Below are 14959 nucleotides of genomic sequence, written 5' to 3'. Positions count from 1 at the left end.
GACCGAAGTTGAGAACCACTGATGTAAAGCCTACCTGGAAAATCAGGCTCTGTATATAAATTACAGTAGCGGGTTTACTGTCTGATGTAAAGGTTTCTGGTGTTTGAGAACAGGGCACTGTAAGCCTCTGGAGCTACTCCATGGACCCTACAGTGTCCAAGAAGGTCAGTGTATAAGCAGAGGCATCGCTGTTGCACCTGTGGTGTCACTTGATGAGGCGGTGTTGTAGTGTGTTTGCTTCTCCTCATGCTGGGCAACCCCTGGTCTCTCTCCCATTGCTCTCGCCAAGCTGGACAGCACCCAAGCCTCTCTCCCAAGTCCTGGCACAAGGAAAACAGTGTGGTCACTGCATCGGTGGCACCATCCCCATTTGGTGACACCAAAGTAGCAAAGCAGTTGTCACCCAGTGTGACCCATTGCAACGCACACACCCCTAGTGATGCTGCTATTTAGAAGTTAGATACAGATAGTTCAGCCTCATTTAGAGCCTTATTCTAGTTCACTCTTTCTGACAAAATCCTTCTGATAGACAAAACCATGTGCACTGCAGGTGGGGCAGATGTTACTTGTGCAGAGAGAGTTAGATTTGGGTGGGGTTTTACTTCAAAGTGAGATCTATATTGCAGTGTAAAAATAAAGCAGCCAGTATTTACCCTGCACAGAAACAAAATAACTCACCCAAATCTAACTCTCTCTGTACAAGTAACATCTGCACCCCTGCAGTGCACATGGTTTTGTCCACCTAAGAAGGATTTTGTCAGAAAGAGTGAACTAGAATAAGGCCCTTAGTACTGAGATGCTACTGGTCACCAACTTTGTAGTGTGTCACAGTACATTTGGGTATCTTTCTGTGTTCCTCCTAGCCACATTTCTGTCCTGTATGAAGAGGCAGAAATGGGATGCCAGGGCAGACAGCAAGTACAATGTACATACTCTGCGTGAATAAGAAACTATTTACTACAAGTAAATATTTTCATAGTAAAACAATAATCCACTGTATTTTATACGACATGACTGGATGTTTATATTTAAATAAAACATGGACATAGCAAAGATATACTCACATCTAGGAAATGAGGAGGTGCTGAAAGTAGACTCGCTTTTTTTTTTTCTTTTCCAACAAACTTCCCCCTATATCCTGTAGAAAATGATTTAGGAAAAAACATATCAAAGTGTCCGCATGGCATCCTGCGAGGAACTATTGGGGCAAGGGCTGAATGTTTGTATCAGGTTCCTTCAGGAACGGACATAAGGGAGAGTGCACGAGGCAGCACTGACAGCTAGCACTGGGGAACGGCGCCTCTGATGTAGAAAGAAGAAGGGGTCCCGGGACCCATGGGGAAGCGATTAGGGGGAGGTGAGAAATCTGAGTAAATATATCTGGTGAAAATGAATAAGGGAGGAAGCCAGACGAAAATGAAAACCGGACTTTAGGTCCCATGGTAATCCCTTAACATGCTGCAGGATACAACCATACAAAGTGTAAATCTAGCACAGTTGGTCTGCACAGCAACAGCGCCCAGAGAAGATAAGGCAAAGCATCTGGGATTATTGCTTGCTTTAGTTGCTGAAGCTGTTCTAAAGCTGGCCATACATCAGACTAATATCAGGCCCAAAAGCACGATTTTGAAGGGTTGTGCGATCGATTATGTGCACATCGGGAGGTATATCGGTGTTATGGGAGGGCCCACAGGTCGAGAGGTCACTCAACTGATTATCATATGTGTGCTGCACATATGATAAGCCGGGATGGATTGCGGTCATAAGCAGATTGTACTGTATGTGTTTTATAGCACATGTGATCGCTCATTCAATCGATGATACGGCCATCATACATCATGTGCAGGCCGTTCTAATGTTTGGCCAGCTTAAGGGGAACATTTATTAAGAGTTCTATCTCACATGGGATATTGTTATGGGCAACCAATAAGATACTATCTATTATCTTCTAGAAGGTGCTAAATAAATAAGATGTCGTTTCTTATAGGTTGTACATAGCAACATCCCATATAAAATAGGACTCCCATCTTAGTAAATTTCCCCCTAAAAGTCATTTCATTTGCCCATCATATCTATTAGGGGGGGTCAATATGTGACCCTGCAGTAAATGTTTCTTTTTTCCTTTCTTCAACTGTTCTAAGTTGAATTGGGATTCCACACATTTGTTTTATTTGTATAGCAACCTATTCAGGGGTATTCTTGTTGAGAATAGTGGTTTATATAGACCCATTTTCTGGTTTCAATTCAGTGTGACCAAATACAAGTGTATGATATCACATCATATGTGAGGACTTTGGGGTTTATTAAGATGGGAGTTTTATTGAAGATGGGATATTGCTATGGGCAACCAATCAGATTCTATCTATTATCTTCTGAAAGGTGCTAAATAAAGAAGTAGATTGTGATTGGCTACCATAGGCAGCATCCCATCTTTGGAAAATATGTGTGGTGCGCAATTCAACAGCGGCTGGCACAGGGCGGTCAAGCCCAAAAAGTACAATAGTAAAAACAAAAGAATAGTGCCTGCGCTGGCTGTACCAAATAATTGTACCAGACGTTTCTCAAAACATATATAACAATTTATTACACATAAAAAATATGATATAATATATAAAAATCACACTGTGCATGCAGGTACCTAGACATAAAGTCCAAGGGGATAGGTTTTAAATCACTGGGATAGCAATTGCGAACAATGAGTGGCTGAGATAAATGAAGGTGCTGACAAGGATTTATATTACCATCCTGGTCGGTCTGGTAGATGTTTGCTTGTCCAGACAATGGAATGACAGTCCAGCGGGTGCCCTATGTTTGCAAGGGCTCAGGCTCTCCACTTGGTATATGTGTCCTCTTGGAAACTGGGGAATTAGGGATCGAGCAGATATCCCAAAAGATGGAACTCCAGATTTCTCCAGGGAGGACGTCTGTAAGTGGTAAAAGGACTGTATAACGTAGTTTGGGGAGATTTCTTAGACCAGTTTTGGATGGATCCCGCTAGGGTGGTGAGTGGTGTCAGTCGCCAATTCTCAGCAGCACAAATGTGGGTATTTGGAAATATCCACATTTGTGCTGCTGAGAATTGGCAACTGACACCACTCACCACCCTAGCGGGATCCATCCAAAACTGGTCTAAGAAATCTCCCCAAACTACGTTATACAGTCATTTTCCCACTTACATGTTTTGAGAAACGCCTGGTACAATTATTTGGTACAGCCAGCGCAGGCACTATTCTTTTGTTTTTACTAGCATCCCATCTTTAATAGAACTCCCATCTTAGTAAATAAACTCCTTATTTCCTTTCAAACCTCTGGACTTTGGACAATGATTGGGATAGTATAATAGCCTGCAGAAGATAGGTCCTACTCATCCACAACAATGACAGGTAGGTGCTCTCCAGGGCCGCCAATAGGGGGGTGCTGTGGGTACAGCTGCCCCAGGCCCCGACCTCTGGAAAGGCCCGGACAGCTCATTTTGCCCTCTGAAAACCCCCCGACTGCCTCCGCTGCGCTCAGTGCGCTGTACAAAGCAGGTCCCGGAGCACAGGCTTATTCAACCCAGGACGTCGGTGGCCCATTAAAATGCTGCACCAGTTTTGAGCCAATCAGGACTCGAATACCGGCAGCCAATCAGAGCAGCTGCCTGTACACAAGCTCTGATTGGCTCACCGGCCGGGGCTGCATTTTAATTGGCCACCAGCATCCTGAGTTGAAGAAGATGTGCTCCGGGACCTCCGGGCTGCAGCTCAGCAGAAGAGGAGATGGGGGGAGCAGGAGCCAGGTTACGGTAAGTCAAGTGAGGAGGGGCTCGAGGCCCGGACTGGAAATGAGCCCCGGGCGCCAAAATTCCTGATGGCAGCCCTGGTGCTCTCTAGCTTCTACTATTTGAGGTCATCGCTATGCGTTTCTTTTGTATATTAAAAGTAAAAATAATAAAATTGAAATATATGGATACCCTCTTTTGTGGAGCCCTTGCAAAACAAAAAATCATGGTCCAGGGGTGTCTCTTCCCAACCTGGCATTCATAAAATCTGTGGCAACCACATTTGAAAGAGGGAGTAAATAATGCAGTTACTGTCTGGCAGACACCAGACAATATTACCAGGATGACAGACACCAAACTTTTTCTAAATATGGATGAAGGGCACTACATGCTCTATGACCCCATAATGATACTGACCTCTGCACAGGACTGAGGAACATCAGCAATGCTGTGAATAACTGGTCTACAACATGGACAAATGTACAGATTTAAGGACTGTACAAGCTGTTTTGAAACCCTTGCGCCTAACTTTATAAGATTAAATACAATGGGCCAGATGCACCAAGCTTCAAAGAGTGATAAAGTGGAGAGAGAGAGAAACTACCAGCCATGCAGCTCCTAAGTGTTATTTTTCAAACCCAGTCTGTAGCATGGAAGGAAGGAGCTGATTGGCTGGTAGTTTATCACTCTCCACTTTATCACAGTTTGAAGCTTGGTGCATGTGGGCCATTGCGTGATTGTACTTACTTTTTTATGATTTATTTTTGTCATGATACTTAGGGGGAAGATTTATCAAATCTTATAGTGCCCATAGACGGTGCGATAGGCACCGTGTATTTTGTAGTAGATCGCATCGCATGTGTTTTGAATGCGATGCAATGAGATGCAATGCAAACTAGTACGAAAAGTATGCGCAGCACATATTTTTTGTGCTGTACAATGGTATGTGCGCAGGAGCGGACCACCACATCACACCCATTAAACTGTACAGTGTATGGGCACCTATAGAGAGAGATGTCATTTCATCCCTCCCAACATTCCAATAGGTGTGCTCGTAAGGGGGCATGGCCTTATGTCCACTAGGCCATGCCACCTGGTGTAGGAAAAGTTGTGGGTGTGAACACATTGCATGACTCTGCTTCTTGTCACATTGTTAGCAAGCCAAGCACTCCGGCAGCAGTTGGACTGCAATCAGCCTCAACCAGGGCTGCCATCAAGGGAATACTATAGGGCAGTGGTTCCCAAACTGTGTGCCGTGGCTCCCTGGGGTGCCTTGGGACACATGCAGGGGTGCCGCGGCTTGGTGGTCTAGGACCAACTCAAATTATTAATGGTTAATTATTTATGAGCAAAACCAGTGCTGGTGGCTGCCAATCATAGAATGTGTACAAACAGAAGCAAATCCTGCCCTTTACCACATAACTGCCGCTAAGAATCACATATAAACCCAATCTAATTACATTTTTTGTGACCTAGGGGTGCCGTGAAAAAAAAATTCTGATTCTCTAGGGTGCCGTGAATCAAAAAAGATTGGGAACCTCTGCTATAGGGACATTTGTCCTGGACCCCACTGACACCTCTCTTGCTGTAAATAGCTGTATATAAATGTCATCAATGAAATGGCTACCCTCATGAGACTAAACTCATATATATAGCGTTTAGGCTAAATGTGTTTATCCTTGTTGGAGCCATATACCATAGGCCACACTTTGTACATGTAGAACAAGCCTCCTTGAGCCGTAGTTAAAAAATAGTATAACATTAGTTGTTATACAAACTTATACAACACTTACAAGGACTACAAGCTTGGAGTAAAATCCCTTTACCTTTACCTCACCATATGTAGTGCCACCATATTTTTTAAATATAGTTTGTATACACAAGTGCTTTTAAATCAAACTTTTGTTTCACTGGTGAACACTGGGGATAATTCAGACCCCATCGTACTGGACTGAATTTGGCACCGTTTCCGATGGTGGGGTCTGCACATGTGCATTTATAAAACTCAGTTCAGACTGACATTTATTACCGAATGGCAAAAAAAATCATTCAATGGGCGGCAAACATCGAATGATTTCTCTACCCTTTAGCCGCAAGCAAGGGGATGTGTTCTCGTACACAACCCCTTGCTTGCGGCTGAAGGGTAGAGACATCATTCGATGTTTGCTGCCCATTGAATGATTTTTTTGCCCATTCGGTAATAAATGTCAGTCTGAACTGGCAGCGGGGCACAAAGCTTTAAACAGGGCAGATGGTGGTGCTTACTTTTTCGCTAGGCTGCAAGTATTTGCAGTACTTATGTAATATCTGGGCTCCCGTTTTTCTTATGAGACCGCGTGTGCTCGCCAAGCTTTGGGCACGGTGGCTCGCTGCACTTGCCACACTATATAAAATCAACTCCATGCGTAGTTGGATAGTAGAGGTATGAAAAAATGGGGTGCATTTAACATGGGAGCCCAGATAATACATAAGTACCGTATTTGCAGCTTAGCAAACAGGTCCGAATCAGGCCCACTGTGTATGTACAGACACAGTGTAAACATTGGCCAGTCTTCAGATCCATTGCCTTCACAAGACAAGGAAAGTTATTGGAACACAACGTGGTCTTGTTGCCAATGTGGGGTACAAAGCTGGAACACAACGTGGTCTTGTTGCCAATGTGGGGTAGTATTGCTGTGAAATCTGGTGGTCTCAAAACATAAGGCAACTTCTCAAAGACTGCTTACCGTTTACATAGGAGTGTGGCATGCAGAAGGTGCATTTATGAAAGGATTAATGGATCTTTATTCTTCAGAGTTCTACCCCCCTTTAAGGAAAGACAAATTCAACCACATGTTCTTCTTCAAATGGCACGCCAAACTTAATTGAGCAACTAAAACCCAAAAGTTTAAAGATTCCTTAGAAAATAATGTTTTAGGTCTTCCTTAAGAGTGGAAGCCCTGATTGGCCATCATTGCATACTAACACTGTTTAATGTACACTTACTAGCAGGTAGCCTCCAATATACAGTATGTAATTTCGTTTTGTAGCTTGAGTTGCATAGATCCAACAGTCCTATTTTAAAATAATGGTACTTTTTTTTTGTTTTGTTTTTAAACGTTTGACTCATCGAAAAAAATTATATTAATTCTGTCCTAGAAATTAATTCAGTATCTGGGCCAAGCTTGAATTGCTGGCTACTATATTCTTGCTGGATGAATCGAGTCCATAAACAAAAAGAAGAAAAAAGTTCATAGCTTCTGTGTGGAACAAAGACATTGTCCAAGAGTGGGGGTGGATTATCAAATTGCCAGCAGCTTCTCCAATGTAGGAGTGGAGATCCCTGGGATGTTTCCTTACTCACAGCAGGTAGCTCATTGCTAAACAGGTCAACAGGAAACAAAAATATACTTCTCAGCGCATTTTGTAAGCTTATCGGAAAACAAGTCTCGTTTTTATTTTCATCTCTCCTTTTTAATGTAAGCTAACAATCATTTGTGTTATTAATATTTTATCTTATTAACATGTCTGATAGCCCTCTTCGGGTAATAGTTCCCTCTAATGTTGCACTTTGAAACAACAATATGATGAGTTAATGGATTTCATGGAAAACGGGAATTCTGTTAATTAACGTTAGAGGGGAAGTAAGTTTCACTTCCTTCTGATGTTTTGCAGATGCTTGCATTTAAGTAATTATTAATCAATGAAATAATAGTCTTTAGCAGCTTGGACTTTTTACTGTTCTTTAAATATTGATAGTCGCTGAAGCAAAGTATAAGCTAATTTATCAAAGGCAAAAAGTGCTATTGGTAATGTCACCAACAACATTCCTTATTTTAATCACTTCTCCATATACATGAAATGAGATATAGGTATAATGTCAACATTGACAATGTCATAATTTTAAAGTCAATATACGATGTTATTGAAATGTTGACAGTGAACATTCTGGATTGTACAGAATTTCAACATAGTCACAATGTTGACATCTAAAATGTTGACACAGACCAACAGCAGAGGATTAGGGATAGGCTACAATGGTAATGGTTAGAGTTAGGCTAGCGGTTGGGGTTAGACTACAGGAGGGGAGGCTAGGGTTAGGCTACCAGTTGGGAAGTTAGGGTTAGGCTTCAGTACGGCAGGTTAAGGTTAGGCTACAGGAGGGGAGGCTAGGGTGAGGCTACAGCTTGGGAAGTTAGGGTTAGGCTACAGGTGGGGAAGTTAGGGTTTGGCTACAGGAGGGGAGGCTAGGGTTAGGCTACAATAGGGGAGGTTAGGGTTAGGCTACAGGTGTGGAAGTTAGGGTTAGGCTACAGTAGGTGAGGTTACGGTTAGGCTACAGTAGGGGAGGTTTCGGTTAGGGTACAGGAGGGAAGATTGGGGTTAGGCTACAGTAGGGGAGTTTACGGTAAGGCTACAGGAGGGAATGATAGGGTTAGGCTACAGTAGGGAAGGTTATGGTTAGGCTACTGGAGGGTAGGTTAGGGTTAGGCTACAGTGTCCTGTCCCCTGATGCAACTCTTTACTTACTTACTTACCATGTACTTGTCCTAAATTTTCTTGTACTAAAATTCTCGATTTGTTTTTTTGCTCAGTGTATTGTTATGCGCTGTGGAACCCTTGTGCCAAATAAACGATAAGAATAATGTGGTCATTGCTGATAAACAGGGCTTACAATGGTCCTGGAGAGGTGATGGAACTCATTTATCTCTGCCACTTAATTCCTCCACCTCCCCCTTCAGGCAGAACCAGGGCCAGTGGTAGGGTTTTTGGCACCCCCTGCAAACTATAATGCTTTACTGTTAGAATAACTTTGCACAGCCAAGAACTAGTTCCACCTCACCATTACAGGTGGTGAAACTCAGTTCCATCCTGTCCCCCTCTCAGTTTAACCCCTGCTGATAAAGTATACCAAGTCTGATGATGATAATATTGCTATCTTCAACTGTAAACTCCAGTGGTATTATTCCACTGACTTCAGGTAGCGGCCAATTCTCCACCTGGATGCTTAATTAACATTTATCTTAAGCCCCATACACACTAGCTGACGGGGTTGTGGCCATTATAGTTAACCATATTGGCCATGGGTGACCGATATTGTGCATCCACACTGAACAATATTGTCCGACAACGTTGGGCCCGCTAACCATGCAGGTCACTTGGCTATATTGCAAAATTGACCTGAATGTTTGGTAGTTAGCAATCATCGTCAATGACATGCAGGAGGGCACATCGTTAATGATATTGATTGTCCACACTAGATGATATTGTGAACAATATCACTCAGAAGCCCCTTTCCGAGTGATATTGTTACCAATATCGCCTAGTGTGTATGGGGCTTAAGGTGTACTTGTCTTTTAACAATGCAATACCTGTTCTATTATTACCATCTTCAAAATAGAAGAACTTTTTCAAATTATCCATTTTTTTTTACTGGAAGGCTGGCAGGATCGGCTTGGACTCATAGTTCCACAACAGCTGCAGTCACGTATTGCTTTGAAATTAATTGAAAGTAATTATGGGGGAAATTTACTAAAGGAAATTTGTAAAAAATAGGTATATTTGTATCCAGAAATACACTTATTTTTGACATTTACTATCCCGAAAATACAGCAATTCGTAGTCGTATTGATGTGCTATCAATACGAATATGAATTGCCGTATTTTCGTGATAGTAAATGTCAAAAATAAGTGTATTTCTGGATACAAATACACCAATTTTTTACAAATTTCCATTAGTAAATTTCCCCCTATATCACTAAATTATATATTTGTCTGTATTATAAGTTTATGTGCCTTTCATAGGACAGAAGTAAAAGTGTATTTGAAAATGAGGTTGATGTGTTTTTAAATCCTTATTGTAAACAAATACTTCCAAGGCGCAAACTGTGCTTTATTCAGTACTCCTGCTGCAGAGTGTTGCAGAGTATATCTGAAGAACAGAAGATCAGTATCATCAAAGGTTAATTGTACAGTCCCCATAGGATGTTCAAAGATATCAGAGATCTTATACACTACAGTTGTGAGCGAAGCTTGATGTGTACAGCCCTCTGCACTCTGTGCTGCTTTGTTTATTTAGCATAATACAGGAGGTGGTTCAGGTGTGCTGGAATGGTAGAAAGATCTTGAAATAAAGCTTTAAGCAGTGCCCCCCTCCACCTCCTTGCACGCTCTTATCTGAGGCTCAAGGCGCCAGGCGTGGAGGAACGCACAAAAGCAAGAGTGAAAAATCAGAGAGTGGCCAACCGACAACTAATATTTGACTTTGTGAAAAGTAAACTAATAAAAAGCCTCCCAGGTCTGCACCACACGTGTTTACCGAAACCTTTGCATGGTTTGAGTAATGAACTGTGTGGAAACCGCACGTCACTGCTTGGGTGAAAACAGTGAATTATGAGAAGTAGCAATAAAGACATGACTGCTTCACACTAATAAAGGCAATTATTACTGGGACCCTAGCTGTGTCACTGCATGCCTTTCTCTATCTTACTTCAATATATAGTCATTCCATATAAAACTTGAAGTGAATCGGTCACCTAGACACAGAGGTGGTAGCTTAACAAATATCCTTCAATTTAATTGTTAGAGACTGAATATAAAATAGCCGCAGATAGAAAATCTAATCCAACAAAATTCTAGTTATATAAACGGGAAACGGTTAAGGAAGGAAAATATTGGGAAAATTAGTCTGTGTGGCGCTCGCACGGGGGGAGGGGGGGTGGGGGTGGTGGCATGTCCAGGTGTTTTCAGGGAGGGTGTGTGACATCAGCTTCACCCTCCATCTCCCTGTTTCTGTTGCAGAATTGTAGAAGGGTCAGCACACTTGCATAGACTGGGGAAAACATTAGATTTTCATGAGTGAGTTGTGATTTGATTTGCAGACCAGCGATCCATTCATAAGTCATTTGCAGACTTGCACATTGCAGGTTTTTTCCTTCTGTTTGGGCAGTGGCTATCTAATCACAGTCCTATACAAATTCATATATAGCAGCAATAAGGACTGAATCAGGCCCATTGGGTGGGGGTCCTTTCAAAATTTTTCCATGAGCCCCATAAAGTTCTACCTATGACCCTTTGTCTCTAGCAGCTATGATGGCGCTGCTGCAAGCTGGAAGGCTGCCCAGGTCCAGAGTGTCCAATTAGTGCTCTCGGGGCTGGTTCGGGCAGGCTTTCAAAGGTGGGGTTCAGGTGATAAGCAGTGGGGTGATCTCACTGACGCATTGTGCCTTAACAGCACTCTGATTATATGTGTATATTTGCAGTGTTCATTTATGTTTTTAAATGCATGTTGTCCCGTGTAGTTTATGTATTTTTATTGAAATTCTATATAAATTGTGGTGAGTCAATCCAATGGTATTTTTTATTTTATGTCATGGTCTGAGCACTTCTTTTGTTTTCCAGGCATAATAGAAGCCCTATAAAGCACCCCCGATCTGAAGATGGAGTTGCCCACCGCATCCAATCCCTGGAAAGTAAGTATTGCATTCCGGGCTTGATGTATATGCGGAATGCGGCTATTTACCATTTCCATCAAATACACCATTTGCTGGATATATTTTAACACTGGCTTTTGTCATTACATAATAACATAAATATGCTCACACATGAAGAACTGGTACTTGCCCAAAGGGGTGAAATCATGGCAGTTGAAATCATGATGTCAACAGTGGCATCATGATGTGTTCAGAATCCTGACAGATCCGTGTAAGTGTTTTAACCTTAACCTTGACCCTAACCCACCCCTCCAGCAGCCTAACGCTAATACACACATACACAAACCACACAGAGTAATCATCCCGTTACAAACCACAACCCCTGTACTTACCTTCAGGATGCAACAGGATTCTGCTGTCAGTATTGTGACTGTCCGAATCCTGACCACATCTCGTCTAAAGGGTCTAATATATTTTGAGTTCTGATCTTGAGAAAATGAGATGCCTTGGTGGGCCAGGGGTGCTACTATTATGGTGTTTGGACCACTTTCATTCTACCACTGTACGCCTTCTCCTCTGAAAAATGTCTCAAAGGCCCCACCACCACTTTGGGTGACAACCACTGCCATATACTACTCATGGAGAGAAGTATAATGCTCTGCATTAAAACACAGGCCAATGCTGGAAGAAACAATAGGATGGTGAATTATAATTGAATTTAATACAGCATAATAACATTTTTATTTAAAATAATAGCGGAAGGTGGTACAGCACTATACAAAAGGTGATAAGGTGTGGTTGGTACCCACAGCTAGAATTTGGAGGTTACACTTGGCTCAAACAAATGTATCTGTTACTTTTATTTCCACATTGTATATATTATCTATTTATCTATATATATATATATATATATAGCATCATGTACGGCGGCACTCAGGTAAACAGACACGGAACTCAGTTGCTGGATCAGTGGCTTAGATCCAGCAACTGAGTTCCGACTCTGTTTACCTGAGTGCCGCCGTACATGATGCTTTATCTTGGAGAGCTGTCTCCTTAAATTTGGAAGGCAACAGGGACCATATGCCTGGGTATAGAGAGTGCCAATTCCTCGTACCGTATATATATATATATATATATATATATATATATATGATATATGATCTGAACACTGCGTGAATTGTCCAGTTATTTATCTGAGTGCCGCCATCCTCACGATAGATAGATAGATATATATATATAGAGAGAGATAATATATATATATATATATATATATATAGTACTTTGAAAAAGACAGCGTCACTCCAGGGGACTTGTTAGAAACTTTTATATGGCAATAGCGGTAGATAACATGACCATCACAACCAGTCCACCGACGTTTCAATGTCCGCAGACATTTTCCTCAAGGTGTGGTGTGTGGTGACAGGTAGCAATACATAATAACATGGTTTTATAGGTACTCACCATTCCTGATGATTCTGACCGGCGGCCGGGTGCGCCGATCACACACCCCCGGATATGAGGCATGAGAGGCGCTGACAGCTTCCTCTGAGTGTCCGTTGCTGGGATACGCGTCAGACCAGAGGCGCTGTCCCCAGCCGCCAATCACAATCTACCATACGGAGCACGATACATGGACGCACTGATACCTGTAGAAATCACAGGTTATGCTCAGTATAAACATCAACAGCCATGAATAAACAGTTAAGCCAATACTGGTGAGAATAATAGGTACATTTAAATCATCATTACATATGGCTTGTGTTATGAGAACACTGGATCGTGCATTAAGAGTCCACCGGTGTTATAACGAATGGTTAATATAGGATACTCCAATTAAATCTCTCGTTCAGACCTTGTGGTCTCACAGTCTGTAATCTATGGATCCATCTAGCCTCCAATTTCAACAGCGATCCATCTCTATCTCCTCCACGGCGGTACGGGGGGATGTGATCTATAAGTATAAATTTGATGTCTGACACTGTATGTCCCTTGTCCAGGTAGTGTCTGGCTACTGGTTGGTCGGCTTTACCTGAGCGGATTGCTAGGTTGATCGCCGATCTATGTAGTGCCATTCTGTCCCTTATCGTACGGATTGTTTTGCCGACATAGAATAGTTGGCAGGGGCAAAATAGGAGATAAATCACGTGAGTCAATTGGCATGTCAAAACCTGTTTGATGTGAATGATGGACTCAGTATGTGGGTGTTTGAAAGACCTGCACACGACCAGATTTTTGCATGTCATGCAATTGAGGCATCGATAGCATCCCGGGGTTTTTTTCAAAAACGACGTATCGGCCCTATCCACTCTATCGAATCCAGTTATATCGGTATGGACCACTTGATCTTTGATATTACGTCCACGTGTATAGCACGACATTGGACGTGCAGATTTGAAGCATGGAAGTGTGTGGTCGGATTTGACGATCGGCCATAATGCCTTAGTGGCTCGCTGAACGATGGGGCTGGAACTTGAAAATTGCTGTTTCCACGGGATGATATTTTTATTCACCCGCTCTTTAGTGGATAATAAAGTTTGTCGTGGAGTAGACAAAACCTCTTGTTGTTGGGTGCGTAAAGTTCTTAAATTATAGCCTCTTTCTGTGAAGCGCTGTACAACCTGATTGGTCCCCTCAATGGCTCCTTCATGGGTGCTTGCTATTCTTGCTACCCGCATCAGTTGTGATTTGGGGAGACCTTTCTTTAACGGTTTTGGATGATGGCTAGAAGCCAATAATAGGTTGTTGCGGTCAGTCTCTTTCGAATATACTTGTGTCCAGATCAGACCATCGTTCAGGTTGACCTGCACATCCAAATAGTTGATCCTGTGTTGCTGTATGTTATAAGTGTATTTTATAGGGCTATCGCTGAGATTGATGGCCGCTATATGATCTTCCAACACTTTGGTAGGCCCTGACCACAGACAGAACAAATCGTCGATGAATCTTACAAAGAAAATTATATGATGTTTAATCAGTGGATTACACAAGAACTTCTCTTTTTCTTCTGAGAACATGAAAATATTGGCCAGGCTCGGTGCCACTGGGCTACCCATGGCACACCCGTTGTTCTGCTGGTAGTAAGTGCCATTGTATAGGAAATAATTCCTTTCCAGGGTCAGCCGTAGTAATTGTAAAAAAAGGTCGTGATCAACATCTTGGATACTGCAATCTCTCATGAACTGCGCTACTGCTGCTACACCTGCCACCTGAGGAATTGAGGTGTACAGGCTATTGACGTCCAGTGTTATCAACACTGTGTCGGCTGGAATAGATGTTAAAGATTGTTATCGTAGCAAAAAGGCCGTGGTATCCTTGATGAATGTTTGTTGTTTTTGGACCCAAGGCTGTAAAACAATGTCCAAAAATTTAGAAACTGGCTGGTATAGGGAATTATTTGCGCTGATAATGGGGCGACCTGGGGGTCCGTACGATAAGGGACAGAATGGCACTACATAGATCGGCGATCAACCTAGCAATCCGCTCAGGTAAAGCCGACCAACCAGTAGCCAGACACTACCTGGACAAGGGACATACGGTGTCAGACATCAAATTTATACTTATAGATCACATCCCCCCGTACCGCCGTGGAGGAGATAGAGATGGATCGCTGTTGAAATTGGAGGCTAGATGGATCCATAGATTACAGACTGTGAGACCACAAGGTCTGAACGAGAGATTTAATTGGAGTATCCTATATTAACCATTCGTTATAACACCGGTGGACTCTTAATGCACGATCCAGTGTTCTCATAACACAAGCCATATGTAATGATGATTTAAATGTACC

General features: G+C 42.5%; 1 long non-coding RNA gene across 1 annotated transcript in view; it reads left to right on the top strand.

Moving 5' to 3' along the window:
• The window catches only part of LOC146008932 (uncharacterized), a 141599-nt gene that overhangs the window by 16636 nt on the left and 110004 nt on the right, over nucleotides 1–14959 (top strand). The window contains exon 5 of the long non-coding RNA XR_014444589.1: nucleotides 11141–11211. This is a non-coding gene — a long non-coding RNA (uncharacterized LOC146008932). The remainder of the gene's footprint in view (nucleotides 1–11140; nucleotides 11212–14959) is intronic.

Source organism: Crinia signifera, chromosome 6 (assembly GCF_055691185.1).
Source record: "Crinia signifera chromosome 6, ASM5569118v1, whole genome shotgun sequence".
NCBI lineage: Eukaryota > Metazoa > Chordata > Amphibia > Anura > Myobatrachidae > Crinia > Crinia signifera.
Note: the sequence above shows the minus strand (reverse complement) of the source record. Positions and strands in the feature narration are given on the sequence as shown.